General features: G+C 32.7%; 1 non-coding gene across 1 annotated transcript; it reads left to right on the forward strand.

Annotated features, from left to right (window-relative positions):
• Positions 1–302: 302 nt before the first annotated feature.
• On the forward strand, positions 303–3,278 carry LOC114271709 (uncharacterized). Its single transcript, XR_014327940.1, has 3 exons — positions 303–474; positions 2,811–2,859; positions 2,965–3,278. It is a non-coding gene; the product is annotated as an uncharacterized LOC114271709 (transcript).
• The last annotated feature ends 11,992 nt before the right edge of the window (positions 3,279–15,270 follow it).

Consider the following 15,270-nt stretch of genomic DNA (forward strand, 5'->3'; position numbering starts at 1 on the left):
CAAACTAATTTTACATAATATTTTTTATATATATAATTACTAATTTGTAATAAATTTCACATATTAAATCTCTTTCATGCTTGTTTTTATTTTGATATTTCATTATAGGTTAAAAAATATATATGTATTAACTACAGTGGAGCAGAGCGGAACGATTTTGAAAGCGAATTATAAATTTTAAAATTTAAATCACGATTAACATATAGAGCGACCCAGATTAATATGAATTGTACAATTTTAACGGATTATGAGATATTTTACACAGCCTTAATGGTAAGGATAGTTTTAGCTGTTGATAGAATGATGTACAAGTATAAGCTAGCGTGAAAGGTAGTACACATGCCCTGGAAATAGCCATACTTGTCACGGTTACGTCCCACTGTAATGGTTTACAACAATCCATTCATATCGCCCGCCAAAGGGATCGACGAACACCCCAAGCAGTGGTCTGGTCGCCTCTCTCTCTTTCGGTATGTATGAATCTCTTCTTTTTTATTTCCTCTGACAGCTCCAACACAAATGTAGGAACAGAGAAATCACTCAGTTTTGAATTTGACACGCCTAGTGTTCGATAAAATTCCCAAACTAAATTGCCATCAATCTTTCTCAGTTTTTGCTTACCCGATAGCGGGTTGGTTTTTGTGTTCGCACTTGTTGGTTTCAGATTTAAGCAATCCGACTTGAGAGCTGAGGATGGTTTTGTTATGGGTTGAGGAGGTTTCTTGGCCTTGACAAAACCTGCCTGAACCCCCTATATTCGAGCTCTGTTTTGAGCCATTTATTTGGTGTTCCAATTCTAGGAAGCATTGCAAGAGTATTTACATCTATCGACTCTTCTATGTACTTTTCAAGTGTGTGCCTTGTTCATTTGGCTTTAGAAACCTTGACACAATGCTCTTGCAGTTGCCTATAGGAAACCCTGTTGCTTGCCCTTGCAAATTTCTTGTGTTGGACCATTTTTGGGGATACACTTCATAGTGTTATGGACCCAAAAAGGTGCAAATTCCATACAGAGTTTGGTTGAATTTTAAACTGGTTGTGATCCTTGTGGAAACCCTTACTTTTGAGGCTTGGGATTGTTTACACATTCAAATTATGTACATTCAATTAACCCTAGGGATTGGCTAAGTGCTAAAAACCCTTAGATAAAATCCTAGTTCTCAAGTTCAAAGTCGGTCATGAGAGGTTTGCCCGGTCATTGATTAATTTCAGGGCCTACAGGGATTAGTAATTGGCTGTCTAGATATGAGTATTTTTTTTCTTTTGTTTGTTCTTGATTGGGGTTTGGTTAATTCCTTTCTTTTGTTTTTCCACTTAATTTCTTGTTAATGGAATATCTGTTCTAAATAAATAAAAAATATATCTTTGGTGGGAGTGACTATGTGCAGAGCATAAGTGAACTAATTAGTAGATTGCCTGCGAAAGCAGATCACATTTATTATTCTTATTTATTCTTTATTGTTTATTATTTTGGTTTTTTAATTTTTATTAATAATGCCATTTGTTTTTAATCATGTTGAACTTTCTATCTGAACCATCAGCAAGTTCTCTTGAAAAAAATGTAAGCTGATTTTATTTTATTTTTTTTGTGCCAGAAGTCTGGTAAAGCATTCAGCTAGTAATTTCTGTTAGAGTTTACAAAATGTCAAGTGGGGCTGGGCTTGAATCCCTTGTAGATCGTATGCAATCCTTATACCTGTTTTAATATGTCATCATCTACTTCTATTGTTTTAATTGCTTGTTTTTCTTTTTTTTTTTTTTCTTTTTTTTAAATAAAAAAAAGAAAAAAGAAAGTAGGCATGTATTCTGCAATTTGATTTTGTGTGGCTTGAATGGTCTATGATTTTCTCTTGAATCCAAAATTTTCTTTGCTAAATTACCAGATCTCTGCGGTGTACTTTTATTATCTTGCTAAAACTGTCTTATTTATTATTATTATTATTATTTTTGTAGAAACAATTTCTGTCATTACAAATGATGGGCGCAACGCAATATAGTGGTGAGTTCTGCAGTTTGGGCCTCGTTGCAGTTTCTTAAAAAAATAGAGTAGTTGTACTAACTATTACAGTTTCTCCTCAGGGAGTGTTAAAAGGTTTTGACCAAGCTACAAATATAATTCTTGATGAATCTCATGTACGCGTTTACTCCACCAAGGTTCTTTCAATTTCTGTAGAAAGCATAATACAAGCATTCATGAATAATCGCTATTTTTCTATGTCGTTGTGCACTTCCAGGTTCTTTCAATAGTCTTAACATGTTTTTTTATTTAGAATAGTAAAAGAATGGTTAATCTATTTGTTTAATGTTTGAGACCTTTTATGCTCATACTTTTGATTTTGGGGCCTTGTGGGTAGGGAATTTTGAGATTTCCTAGAATCTAAGCTTTAGGTTTTAGTAACTTTTTCCGAGCTTTGAAGAATAACCAACACAAAACTTGACTGATTTAAGTCTTGGTTTTTTTGTCCCTTATGCTTGCCTCGTGGGACAACAAATTTTTTTGTAGCTTCATGGTTTCATTTCTTTGTTTATATGTTCTTTTTGTTAGATTTTGGGGGTTTGGGGGGTGGAAGTTAATTACAAGCAGTGGAGTTTTAGTTATGGGTGAACCATGTCATTTCTGCCTGTTGTTCTACATGGCTTAATCCATTTGGTTGAGTGTACAATGAAGAAAGTTGATATCCCATTCTCCTCTTAATGAGTAGACAATAAATGCATTTTATGTTATTTTGATTTTCATCATCCAGAAATTCTCATTGCTCCGGAAAGTAATTATAGGAATAATGTTGATGATTACTCTGTTTTGCTGGAAGGTGTTCAGCAACTTGTGTTAGGCCTATACATCATAAGAGGTGACAACATGTAAGGGTTATATTGCAACTCCTGTTATTTCGATGGTACTATTACTATACTCATCTCTGTTACTGCAAAATTGGATTTCATTGTTGTTGATTTCTCCATTTGCAGAAGCATTGTGGGGGAACTTGATGAAGAACTGGATGCCAACCTTGATTTGTCAAAACTAAGAGCTCATCCTCTAAAGCCTGTTATCCATTGATGAGCAGCAGCATGGCATGAGCAGTTTATGGTTTTCTAAGGGATGAATAAGCTATTTGAATTGGATTTAGAAAAGAAAGATTTGGGTGCTGTATGAGCCAATATAAGAAACTGAAATACGTGATGCACCTGTTACAAATAGCCTATGCCCCTCATTTTGCATATGCCGAATGCTTGTGAAGTTTGATTAGTTTAACTATGAAGTTTTTTTTGGGTAGTGTGCATGTAGACGGGAGCATGGCAGTGATGTGGGTTTTGATAAATTTTGCAGTGTCTAAGGTAGCTGCTATTAAAAAAATAATAATAAATAAAAAATAAATGCTAAACATATAAATTTTTTTTTTTTAAAAAAACACAATAATGTGACAATAATATTTTTGTCATTATGAATCATAATTAAGGCCGTGTAAAATACCATCCGATCCGTTAAAACTGCACCGATCCGCATCGCTGCCCTATCCGCTAATCGTGGTTTAAACTTCAAAATTTATAATCCACCTTTGAATTCACTCCGCTCCGCTATAGTTAATATTGTTGGAAAAAGTAGTTTATATAGGCTTATTTTAGGCCGACTTTGAGTCCAAAATTGAGTGGGCTCAAACGTCTTTTGGGGCGGGTCCAAAGAGGTGAAGTGCTCCTTGCCGCGTGACAAGTCACACGGTGAAGACGGTTCGTCAAAACCATTTATGAGTGAATGGGAACACGACGTCGTTTTTGGGTTCGTGGAATGGACATTTAAAGTTTTTAATGTGGGTTTCCTTGTGAGACTTGTCTCATATTGAAACTTTAAGAGAGTTTTGTTAAGTATAAAAGCTCTAGCCTACAACACTTGAGTTGGGCCCCAATGGGCAACCCAAGTTTGTAGAAGGGAGGAGTTATGGACAAAGTGTACCTTAGCCCAAACCACCACATGCGCGTCGCCGCCGACTGGCCGTGCCGGGTGTGGGTTGGGTCGGTTCTTGTGTTAATTTTTTGGACAAAAATTCTTTTGAATTTTTTCTAAATTAATTACGGGAAAATTAATTAAATTCAAATTTGAATTTAATTTGTGTGCTAAATTCTTTCCTTATTCGGTCCATGACAAAACAGGTTCGAAAAATCCATTACAGATTTGGTTTTGAGCAGTTTCTTAACAGATAAATAACTGCTGCAGTTATCTGTTCAAACAGTGCCGGATCTGTTTGAAATTCAAAATATACCTGTACAGTTTGAAAATGCACCTATTCAGGTTGTCTTTATACCTGTTTGGACAACCTTTTGTGCCTATAAATACTTGGCTGTTCCAGCAGTCTTTGGCATTCAAAAAATCAGTCTGCAAAATACTTTTTATTGTCCAATTATCATCTTTGGTGCATTATTCTCCATATTAATTTTAGAATAAATATTCAGAGAGTTAGAACACTGGTTTGGTTCGCCGAACAATTTGTTTTGGAGTGCTACTACAAATTGGTTAAGATCATTGTATCTTGGGAGATAGACGCCACTCAACCGTAAGCACCGTAGCGGGGCGAATCTGTCTTAAGGACAGAGTGTCACACACTCAACTTGGTTTTTTAATTTTTATTTGGTTCAACAAAATAAACTCTGTAAGTTTTATTTTATTTTGTTTGAATTAGTTTCAATTTATTTTATTTACACAGAAGATTGTTCCAACAATCTTAAGACAGATTCGAATTATTCTGTTTATAGAATTTTTCGTTTGTTTTCTTTTCTCTTTCTTCTTTTAAGAAAATTATTTTTTGTGGATTTACAAAATAATATTCTGGTTGAAAAAACAAATAGCGATTATATGCTATTTGACAGATAGTAGTAATATACTGTCTATTTTCTTTGACAACTAGTAGTAATATACTGGTGTCATTATCAATTCAGAATATATTTTGTGGAATTTTGTCCGAAATTAATTTTGGTTTTCTTAATTATTTTCTGAGTTTTCATTAATTAAAATTCTATTTCAGTATTTTAATTATTGAAGTGTTACAAAAATTAATTTTCTGTGTGGAATTAATTTGGTTAAATAATATTTTATTTTATTTTATTTCCAAATTAATTGAAGAATTAATCTGGTTAAATAAAATTTTATTTTATTTTATTTCTAAATTAATTGAAAAATAAAAGTTACATTCTTGTTTCTTTTATTTTTACAGAATTTAATTCTGTAAATTTGGATTAATTTTCTGTGTAGTATAAATTCTAATTATAATTTTGTTTTATAATTTAGAATTGATGGCTATTGAAACTAATGCCCAAACCAGTACTGGTATGATGATTGCCATCACACCAACCCCTCCTTATGTTGAGATTGTGCCAGTGAATCATGGTGAAAAATCAGAGAAGTTCTTAGGAACTGTTTTTAAAAGATGGCAGAAGAAAATGCTATCTAAAGGGGAGGGGGAACTAAGAAGTACAAGTTTTATGGCATGTGTTAGATTTGTAACAAAGAGGGACATCGGGTCAAAGATTGCCGTTATAAACGTAAAGACAAAGGAAGATCAAGTAAGAAGGTTGCTAAAGCCAAAATGACCGAAATGGATAAAATTTTCAATGGTGTAGATGTCATAAATCTTTCTACAGTTGTTTCCGAGCCAAATCTTGTCGGAAATCCTAAAGAATGGTGGGTGGACACTGGTGCTACTCGCCATATCTGTGCCAACAAAAAGATGTTCACATCTTATTCTACAGTGGATAATGGTGAACAACTTTTTATGGGCAACTCATCGAATTCTAAAGTTGAAGGACGAGGAAAGATTATTCTGAAAATGACATCTGAAAAGGAACTCACGCTCAATAATGTGTTGCATGTACCGGACATCCACAAGAATCTTATTTTCGGATCTTTGTTGAGTAAGAATGGGTTTAGGCTAGTTTTTGAAAGTGACAAGTTTGTACGTATCAAAAACGAGGTGTATGTAGGAAAATGTTACATGTTTGATGGCCTTTTCAAGATGAATGTAATGACCGTTGTACCCTCAGTTATTAATAAAATAACATCTTCTTCTTACTTGCTTGGGTCTTCAAATTTATGGCATGGTAGACTAGGACATGTTAATTATGGATCTTTACGTAGATTAATTAATATGGAATGTTTACCTAAATTTGACATTGATTCAAATCATAAATGTGAAATTTGTGTTGAGACAAAACTATCTAAAACTCCTTTTCGTTCAATTGAAAGAAGTACGGAACCACTTGAATTAATTCATAATAACATTTGTGATTTTAAATCAATTCAAACCAGAGGTGGGAAAAAAATATTTTATCACTTTTATAGATGACTATACTAGATATAGTTATGTTTATTTAATTTGAACCAATGATGAAATTTTGGAAACTTTCATTCAATATAAGAATGAAGTTGAAAATTAACTTGGTAAGAAAATCAAGAAACTTAGAAGTGATAGAGGTGGTGAATATGAATCACCTTTTGGTGAATTTTGTAAAGAACATGGAATAATTCATCAAACCACTGCTCCTTACTCACCTCAGCAAAATGGAATTGCTGAAAGGAAAAATAGGACTTTAAAAGAAATGATGAATGCTATGTTAATAAGTTCTTGATTACCTCAGAACTTGTGGGGGGAAGCAATACTTTCTGCTAATTATATACTTAATAAAGTACCCCGAAAGAAAATGAATCAAACACCTTATGAATTGTGGTAAGAAAGAGTACCATCCTCCAAATACTTAAAAGTGTGGGGGTGCTTGGCTAAAGTGGCTATTCCTAATCCTAAAAAGACTAAGATAGGTCCTAAGACCATTGATTGCATTTTCATCAGTTATACCAAGAATAGTAGTGCATATCGGTTTTTGATTCATAAATCACAACATACCGAAATGCATGTAAATACTATTATTGAGTCTCGGAATGCATCATTCTTTGAATATGTATTTTCAAATAAGACTGGACAAGAGACTAGTAACAATAAAAGATCTCATGATGCTATTACTAGTCAGGATCAAGAACAAGAGCAAGAGTTAAATCAAAATGAGGAAGCGGAACCTAAGTGTAGTAAACGTGCTAGAACCTCAAAATCTTTTGGTCCAGATTTCCTAACATTTTTGTTAGAAAACGAGCCTTTAACTTTTAAAGAGGCTATGTCCAGTCCTGAAGCTTCTTTATAGAAAGAAGCTGTCAATAGTGAAGTTGAATCCATCTTGTAAAATCACACTTGAGAATTGGTAGATTTGCTACCAGGTTGTAAACCTCTTAGGTACAAGTGGAACTTCAAAAGAAAAATGAAAGCGGATAGATCAATTGACAAATACAAGGCAAGACTTGTGGTCAAAGATTTTAGACAAAAAGAAGGTCTTGATTACTTTGACACATATTCACCGGTTACTAGAATAACATCCATTAGAATGCTAATTGCCATTGCATCTCTATACAATCTAGAAATTCATCAAATGGATGTGAAAACCGCTTTCTTAAATGGTGAGTTAGATGAAGAAATTTACATGGAATAACCAGAAGGTTTTTCAGTTCCAGGAAAAGAAAAGAAAGTGTGTAAATTGGTTAAATTATTATATGGTTTAAAACAAGCACCAAAGCAATGGTATGAGAAATTTGACAAAGCAATGATGTCAAATGGATTTAAAATTAATGAGTGTGACAAATGTGTTTATATTAAAAATATAGACAAAGGTTATGTCATTGTATGTCTTTATGTAGATGATATGCTCATCATAGGTAGTAACAATGATATGATTAAAACTACTAAGAAAATGTTGAATAAACATTTTGACATGAAGAACATGGGCATTGCTGATGTAATTCTTGGTATGAAAATTACCAAAACATCAGAAGGATATGCTTTGTCACAATCTCATTACATTGAGAAAATACTTGACAAATTCAGCAAAGATGATGATCATCTTGCTAGAACACCTGTAGATGTTAATTTGTATCTTTCTAAGAATGTACAGGAAAGTATTTCTCAATTAGAGTTTGCCCAAATTATTGGAAGCTTAATGTACTTGATGAACTGCACTCGCTCGGATATAGCTTATGCAGTAAGTAAATTAAGTAGATATACAAGTAACCCAGGAGTAGAACACTGGAAAGAAATTATAAGGGTTCTAACATATCTCCGATTTACTCGTAACATTGGGCTTAATTATACTAGACATCCAACAGTACTTGAAGGATACTGTGATGCAAACTGGATATCGGATAATAGAGACTCGAAGTCCACCAGTGGGTATGTCTTTACACTTGTTGGGGCAGCTGTATCTTGGAAATCTTCCAAACAGACTTGCATTGCTAGGTCTACTATGGAATCAGAATTCATAACTTTAGACAAAGCAGGAGAAGAGGCAGAATGGCTTCGCCACTTCCTTGAAGATATTCCAATATAGCCAAAACCGGTGCTTGTTATATGCATACATTGCAATAGTCAATCAGCAATAGGTAGAGCACAGAGTCATATGTATAATGATAAGTTGCGACACATTCGTCGTCGATATAACACCAAAAGACAACTACTCTCTAATGGAATTATTTCTATTGAATATATGAAGTCTAAAGACAACATAGCGGATCCACTAACCAAAGGGTTCGCAATAGAGTTAGTTGAGAATTCATGCAGGGGAATGAGACTTAAACCTATTAAATAAGAGTTACCACAATGACAACCCAACCTAGTTGACTGGAGATCCTAAGATCTAGGTTCAAAGGGACAACCGAGTTGTGTATGACTCAGAAGGATCACTGTGGAGTTAAACTCCTATCCATTTCTATGATAAAATAGTGATGACTGCAGAGTTTTAGGTTAAGTAATACTTTTAATGATTCTTATATCTAGGTATACCTAGTGGAGTATGGCAGGATACTCTTTATAAAAATCACCTATATTAGTGTGAATTGGGCTGGTTCTATGAGATTTGTGAAGGGCTACAATTTTGTAGAGCACTCATCAAAGACCAGGTTGTTCAGGGTCAAAATGAACACAATAGTGAAAACTAAACTGTGTCTGAGAATATACTGTGTGAGTTCTATTGTCTTGGTTTACACAAACGGCTAAACAGTTCAAGACATCATGTTCATTGTTTAGCTAGTAAATCCGATAGTGTCTCACAAGGGAAGGTTCAAAGCCAGAAACTACTTATCCTTTGCAGAATATTTCCAATTTCTGTACTCTCTGTATTAGATCATGTTGTTGTATTTTCTCTCCGTCAAATTCCATTCATGTAGGGAATTGTTGGAAAAAATAGTTTATATAGGCTTATTTTGGGCCGACTTTGAGTCCAAAATTGAGTGGGCCCCGAACGTCTTTTGGGGCGGGTCCGAAGAGGTGAAGTGTTCCTTGCCGCGTGACAAGTCACACGGTGAAGACGGTTCGTCAAAACCATTTATGAGTGAATGGGAACATGATATCATTTTCGGGTTCGTGGAATGGACATTTAAAGTTTTTAATGTGGGTTTCCTTGTGAGGCTTGTTCCACATTGAAACTTTAAGAGAGTTTTGTTAAGTATATAAGCTCTAGCTACAACACTTGGGTTGGGCCCCAAGGGTTAACCCAAGTTTGTAGAAGGGAAGAGTTATAACAAAGTGTACCTTAGCCCAAACAACCACACACGCGTGCGCCACCGCCGTCCGTCCGACCGGCCGTGCCGGGCGCGGGTGTGGATCGGGTCGGTTTTTGTATTAATTTTTTGGACAAAAATTCTTTTGAATTTTTTCTAAATTAATTACGGGAAAATTTAATTAAATTCAAATTTGAATTTAATTTGTGTCCTAAATTCTTTCCTTATTCGGTCCATGACAAAACAGGTTCGAAAAGTCCATAATAGATTCGGTTTTGAGCAGTTTCTTAACAGATGAATAACTGTTGCAGTTATCTGTTCACACAGTGTCGGATCTGTTTGAAATTCAAACTATACCTGTACAGTTTGAAAATGCACCTGTTCAAGTTGTCTTTATACCTGTTCGGACAACATTTTGTGCCTATAATACTTGGCTGTTCTAGCAATCTTTGACATTCAAAAAATCAGTCTGCAAAATACCTTTTGCTGTCCAATTATCATCTTTGGTGCATTATTCTCCATATTAATTTTAGAAAAAATATTCAGAGAGTTAGAACACTAGTTTGGTTCGCCGAACTATTTGTTTTGGAGTGCTATTACAAATTGGTTAAGATCATTGTATCTTGGGAGATAGACGCCACTCAACCGTAAGTACCGTAGCGGGGCGAATCTGTCTTAAGGACAGAGTGTCACACACTCAACTTGGTCTTTTAATTTTTATTTGGTTCAACAAAATAAACTCTGTAAGTTTTATTTTATTTTGTTTGAATTAGTTTCAATTTATTTTATTTACACAGAAGATTGTTCCAACAAATACATATATATTTTTTGACGTATAATGAAATATCAAAGTAAAAATGAGTGAGAGAGATTTAATATGTGAAATTTATTACAAATTAGTAGTTATATATATGAAAAATATTATGTAAATGTTTGATAATTAATTAGAATATTTTTCAATCCATCAATCCATCCAAAACCGCTCAAATCGTAATTTTCCAATCCGTCAATCCGTTAATCGGCTATTCAATTTATAATTTTACTCTCAAATTATCCGAATCGCACCGTGCATACCCCTAATCATAATGATGGATGACCTTCCCTCACTTCGTGACCTCCACGCAACAAACACTTCCCCACTCTTCTACCACCACCCAACAACCCTGCTTGACCCAGCGACCACCATCTAGTAGCACTCCCAATCCTACTATCACCACCCAGCAATCTTTTCCCATCCTATGACCAGTTCCTGCAGTTTTCCCCCACTCAACTTCCACCTTTGCAGCCCTTTATCGTTGTGACACTCGTTCCAGTTATCGGATATGGGAAAGAAGAAGAAGAAAAAAGAGTAGAAGGGGGACGACATGGAGTATGTGAAGGCGACAAAAGGGAGAGACTTGGGAAAAGGTGGTGGATGAGGGGCTAGAGGTTGACGGTAGAGGTTGGGGGTGGCAGGGTAAGACAAAGAGAGGCTAGGATAGGGTAATGAGGGGGACTTGTGATTGGTGAGATGGGATTGCGGGTGACAGTAAGTGACGAAAGGGAAAGAGAAATGGTAGCGGAGATGCGACAATGTTGATGGGTCAATGGAGTTGGTGGTAAAGGGTGGGTGTAATTAAAAATTAGAGTTAATTTTTTTTTTTAATTTTTATATTGAGTATTTTTTAGTGATTTTAGATAGGAATAAAAATGTAATAAAAAATATTTAATATAAGAAAGGTAAGAAGATATTTTTATTATGTAAATAGAAGCTCGTCCTCTTAAAGCACTCCAAAAAAGTTTATTGCTCATCTTAATTTGTTATATTTTTTAATACTATTTTACTTCTAAGTTAAATTACCAAAAGAAATAAAACCCTAGCTTCGGCCACTCCTAGCCCTTCTCCACCCTCTAGGGCCCACCCCAGCCATTCCCACCCTCCAACACCACTCTCCAGTTCCTCTCCTCAATTCGGCTCTACTTCCATCTCTTTATTATATTTCGTCACAACTCATGAGAATTATAATTAAAAAAAAAATTAAATATTACATAAAATATAATTAAAATTTTTTAAAATCAAAATTAAAATAATATTATATTGATATTATAATAAATTATAATTAATATTTTAATAAGTCATAATCAAATATCATGAAAATTATAATTAGAATTTCATATGATATACAATATATACCATATAATTTCTTTATATGTATATATGATGATGGTGTATGTGGATTAGAGGGTAAATTGGATATTTAGTTTTTGATTGACATCTAATTAAAAAAATTAAATTTCTATTAAATTTTTTTTGCCTTCAATAAGGTTTTTTTTTTTAATAAAATAAATAAATTTATGCCAACTTTTGAAAAACAAATGATTATGTTTGGTTTCCAGTTTTCCAAAACACTTTTCAAAAAATTATACTCTCTTATTTTTCGTATTTTTTTGTTTTTACTGATTTTTTTTAATATTTTAAGTAATTTTTTTACTTTTTAGACACATCTAACATAAATACACCTAAAAAGTAAAAAAATTGTAAAAAAAATCTTTTAAAAATTCATTAAATACCAAAAATATAAAAAAATATAAGAATTCAGTATATTTTTTATATTTTTATGTATTTATTAATTTTTTAAAATATTTTTTTATAAATTTTTTACTTTTTTAGATACATCTAAATAAGGTGCATCTAAAAAAATAAAAAAAATATTTAAAATTTAAAAAATATTCACTAAAAATAAAAAATATAAAAACTAAAAAAATCAATTTTCAAAAAATTTAATTCAGAAAACTCAAACACACCGAGGTATAATTTGCGACTATTCAATAAACTTGGTCCTTGTGGACCCAGCCACGAAAGCCGTCACAGCAGCCTTCTGGCGTATTTATTTCATGAAAAACGAAGAGAGAAAGGGAAAAGACAATGGGGTTTCGATTCTTGTAAAATGTAAATGTTTTGAAAAATTTGACATGGCCCACACTGTGTATGTGATTTCAACAAGGAGCGTGCAAGCGTGTCGCTGTCTAAATGGACAATAAGTAATACTTGGTGAATTTAATTAATGACTTGCGAATTTGAGATGGACTTGTTAGGAATTCGAGAACCCCATGCCTTGATTATTTCCAAATGAAACAAGTTTTTTTTTTTTTTTTTTTTTTTTTTTGGTAAGAATGGCAAATGAAACAAGTTACTTCCTCCTCCGCTTCAAAATATTAATTTTTTTAATCTTAAAATATTAAAAAAAAAATTCAAAAATTAAGAATTAAAATAATATAAATTTTTATTTTGTCATTTTTTTTAAAAATTTATTAACAATACAAAAAGTACAATTATGACAATTGATATTTTCAAAAAAAATATACTATCAAAAGGTAATTTTAAAAAATTAATATTTTTAAAATGAAATAATTGTACTACTAAAAAAGAGAAATTTTATTTCCACACACTTATGCTGTTTGGTTGGGGGATTTAGGAAGGGATTTAGAAAGAGAAAGAGAAAATGTACGTGAAATTAGGTAAAATATAGGTATATTTTATTTATATTTTACCTATCTTTTTCATTTTTTTTCCAAATCCTTTTTCAAATCCTCCAACTAAACACAACATTAATGAAATTTTAATTTAATGACAATTATATCCTAAATTAAAATGACCATAATAAACATCCAGCAACACACATGTTATTATATGAAAAAATTCTCTGTACACATCTTTTAAGAACAAAAAATCTCAATATATACCTTTTGAGTTTTAAAAAAAAAAAATCTTAATTTTTCTATTGTTGTCACTTTAAATAAGTGGAGTCAAGATTTTCATTAAATTACAATATAAATTCGCATTATCTAAGATCAAATTCTATTTGTTTTTTTCAAAATTTCCTTCTTCTCTTTTCATTTCTTAACCCATCAAACACGTACCTATGACATATTCAATTTACTATTTAACTAGCTCTGCTAATTCAATTTGTACCAAGAATGTAAAATCAATTCACTATGAACCATTGTCCAATTCCTTCATTTTTATGCAAAATGACAAAAGCTAAATAAAGAATCCAAATTAATAAGAACATTTAGAAACCCAAAACTGGAAAACAGAAAAAGAAATATTGGGCCCTCAAAACCATAAATCTTTTAAAATTTTCTCTTCTCTTCATTCTACTTTCTCAAGAACCAAACAAAAGGGAGGAAGGTTACCAAGCAGGGAGGGGCGTATTCAGATTAGTATTGGATCTCGTTGCGAAGTATCCTGATGATGTTGGAATCAAAGGGTGATTTTTGGGGGGTGTCGGTCGACATTTGGGTCCGAGATTGGGCAAGAAAATTAGGCATGTGTCTGTTTGGTTGGTGAGAAAATTGATGTTGTAGAAACTGAAGCATTAGGGTTCTGCAAGAAGAGAGAAGTGATCTCCGTGAAGCTTGGAGAACTCGAGCCATAGCAGTGGCTGTGATTGTGATTGTGATTGTGATTGTGGGAGTTACCGGTTTCACTATGGGTAGCTTTGCAAATATGGAAGTTGGGTAAATCAAAAGTGTGTGGAAATGAGAGTTAAGTGTTGTGCGTACAATAATTATGAATGAAGAATACAATTGTAATTTTTAGTGTGGATTGACAAAATTAATCAATAAATAAATTAATAAGTATGTGTGTTGAGAAAAGATGTGCACTGAGTTAATCAAGTGTGTGGAAATAGAATTTCTCACTAAAAAAATTTGATTCCCCAGAAGGGACTACTATTTTAGGACGGAGAGATTAATTGTTATCAACTTGTTTCAAATAGGCTTATAATAAGACAAGTTTGATCATATTTTGAAACTATTTTGATTTTTAATCTCAATTTAAATAACTTGGTAGTAGTGTGGTTTACTGTCATTTTCTTTAAATTTTATTAGTTTGACACACTACATCAACATATGATGGGGTGGTGTACATATCCTATTACATAATTTCTCTGATATTTTACCTAATAAAGCATATATGTGCTATAAAACTACTGGGTTCATTTGAGATTAATTCATTTTGTAAATAAGTCAAAATCAAATATATTTTTAATTTATTAAGTTTTTAAGACAAGTGAAAATGATTTACTATATAATCAACTTGTTGTAGTCTTAACATCAATTCATGATCTGCCAATTCATAGTAGCGTATTGGGTGATCTAGATCAACCTCCTCCCTTCGAGCAAGGCAAGCCTAGTCATAATTGGGATTCGATCTTCCTTTTGCTCTTAGGATACAAAACTCAAGTTTAATTTTGTTCACATATGCAAAGAGTGTGTGAGTAATACATATTTTTTTTTTATAATAATTGTGTCTAAGTGAGTCAATTCAATATATTTTTTTGATATAGGACTTAGTGTTGGACAAATCAAAATTTATATATTATTCACTTATTCTAAAAATATGTGAACAAATTAATTTTTTACAAAAAAAAAACCCAAGCTATTCTGGGAATTCCAAAAGCAATTGCTCTCAGAATTTTGGAAAAAAAGGTTCCAGCGTGCAGAACAACAATAGGAAAAGAGGGTTTAGCAAACTTGTCTATAGAATTTGCAGCATTGGATTACCCCCATATATTGCTTATATATGCACATAATACTAGTAAATGCGTACATGCATACACACAGTGACATAATTTTATTTATTTATGTTCAAAAAATTAATAAAATAAAACAGTAAAGTTGGACTTTGAACAGTAAAGTTGGACTCTGAA

This window comes from Camellia sinensis, chromosome 4, assembly GCF_055761805.1.
Source record: "Camellia sinensis isolate YWXY chromosome 4, ASM5576180v1, whole genome shotgun sequence".
Classification (NCBI taxonomy): Eukaryota; Viridiplantae; Streptophyta; class Magnoliopsida; order Ericales; family Theaceae; genus Camellia; species Camellia sinensis.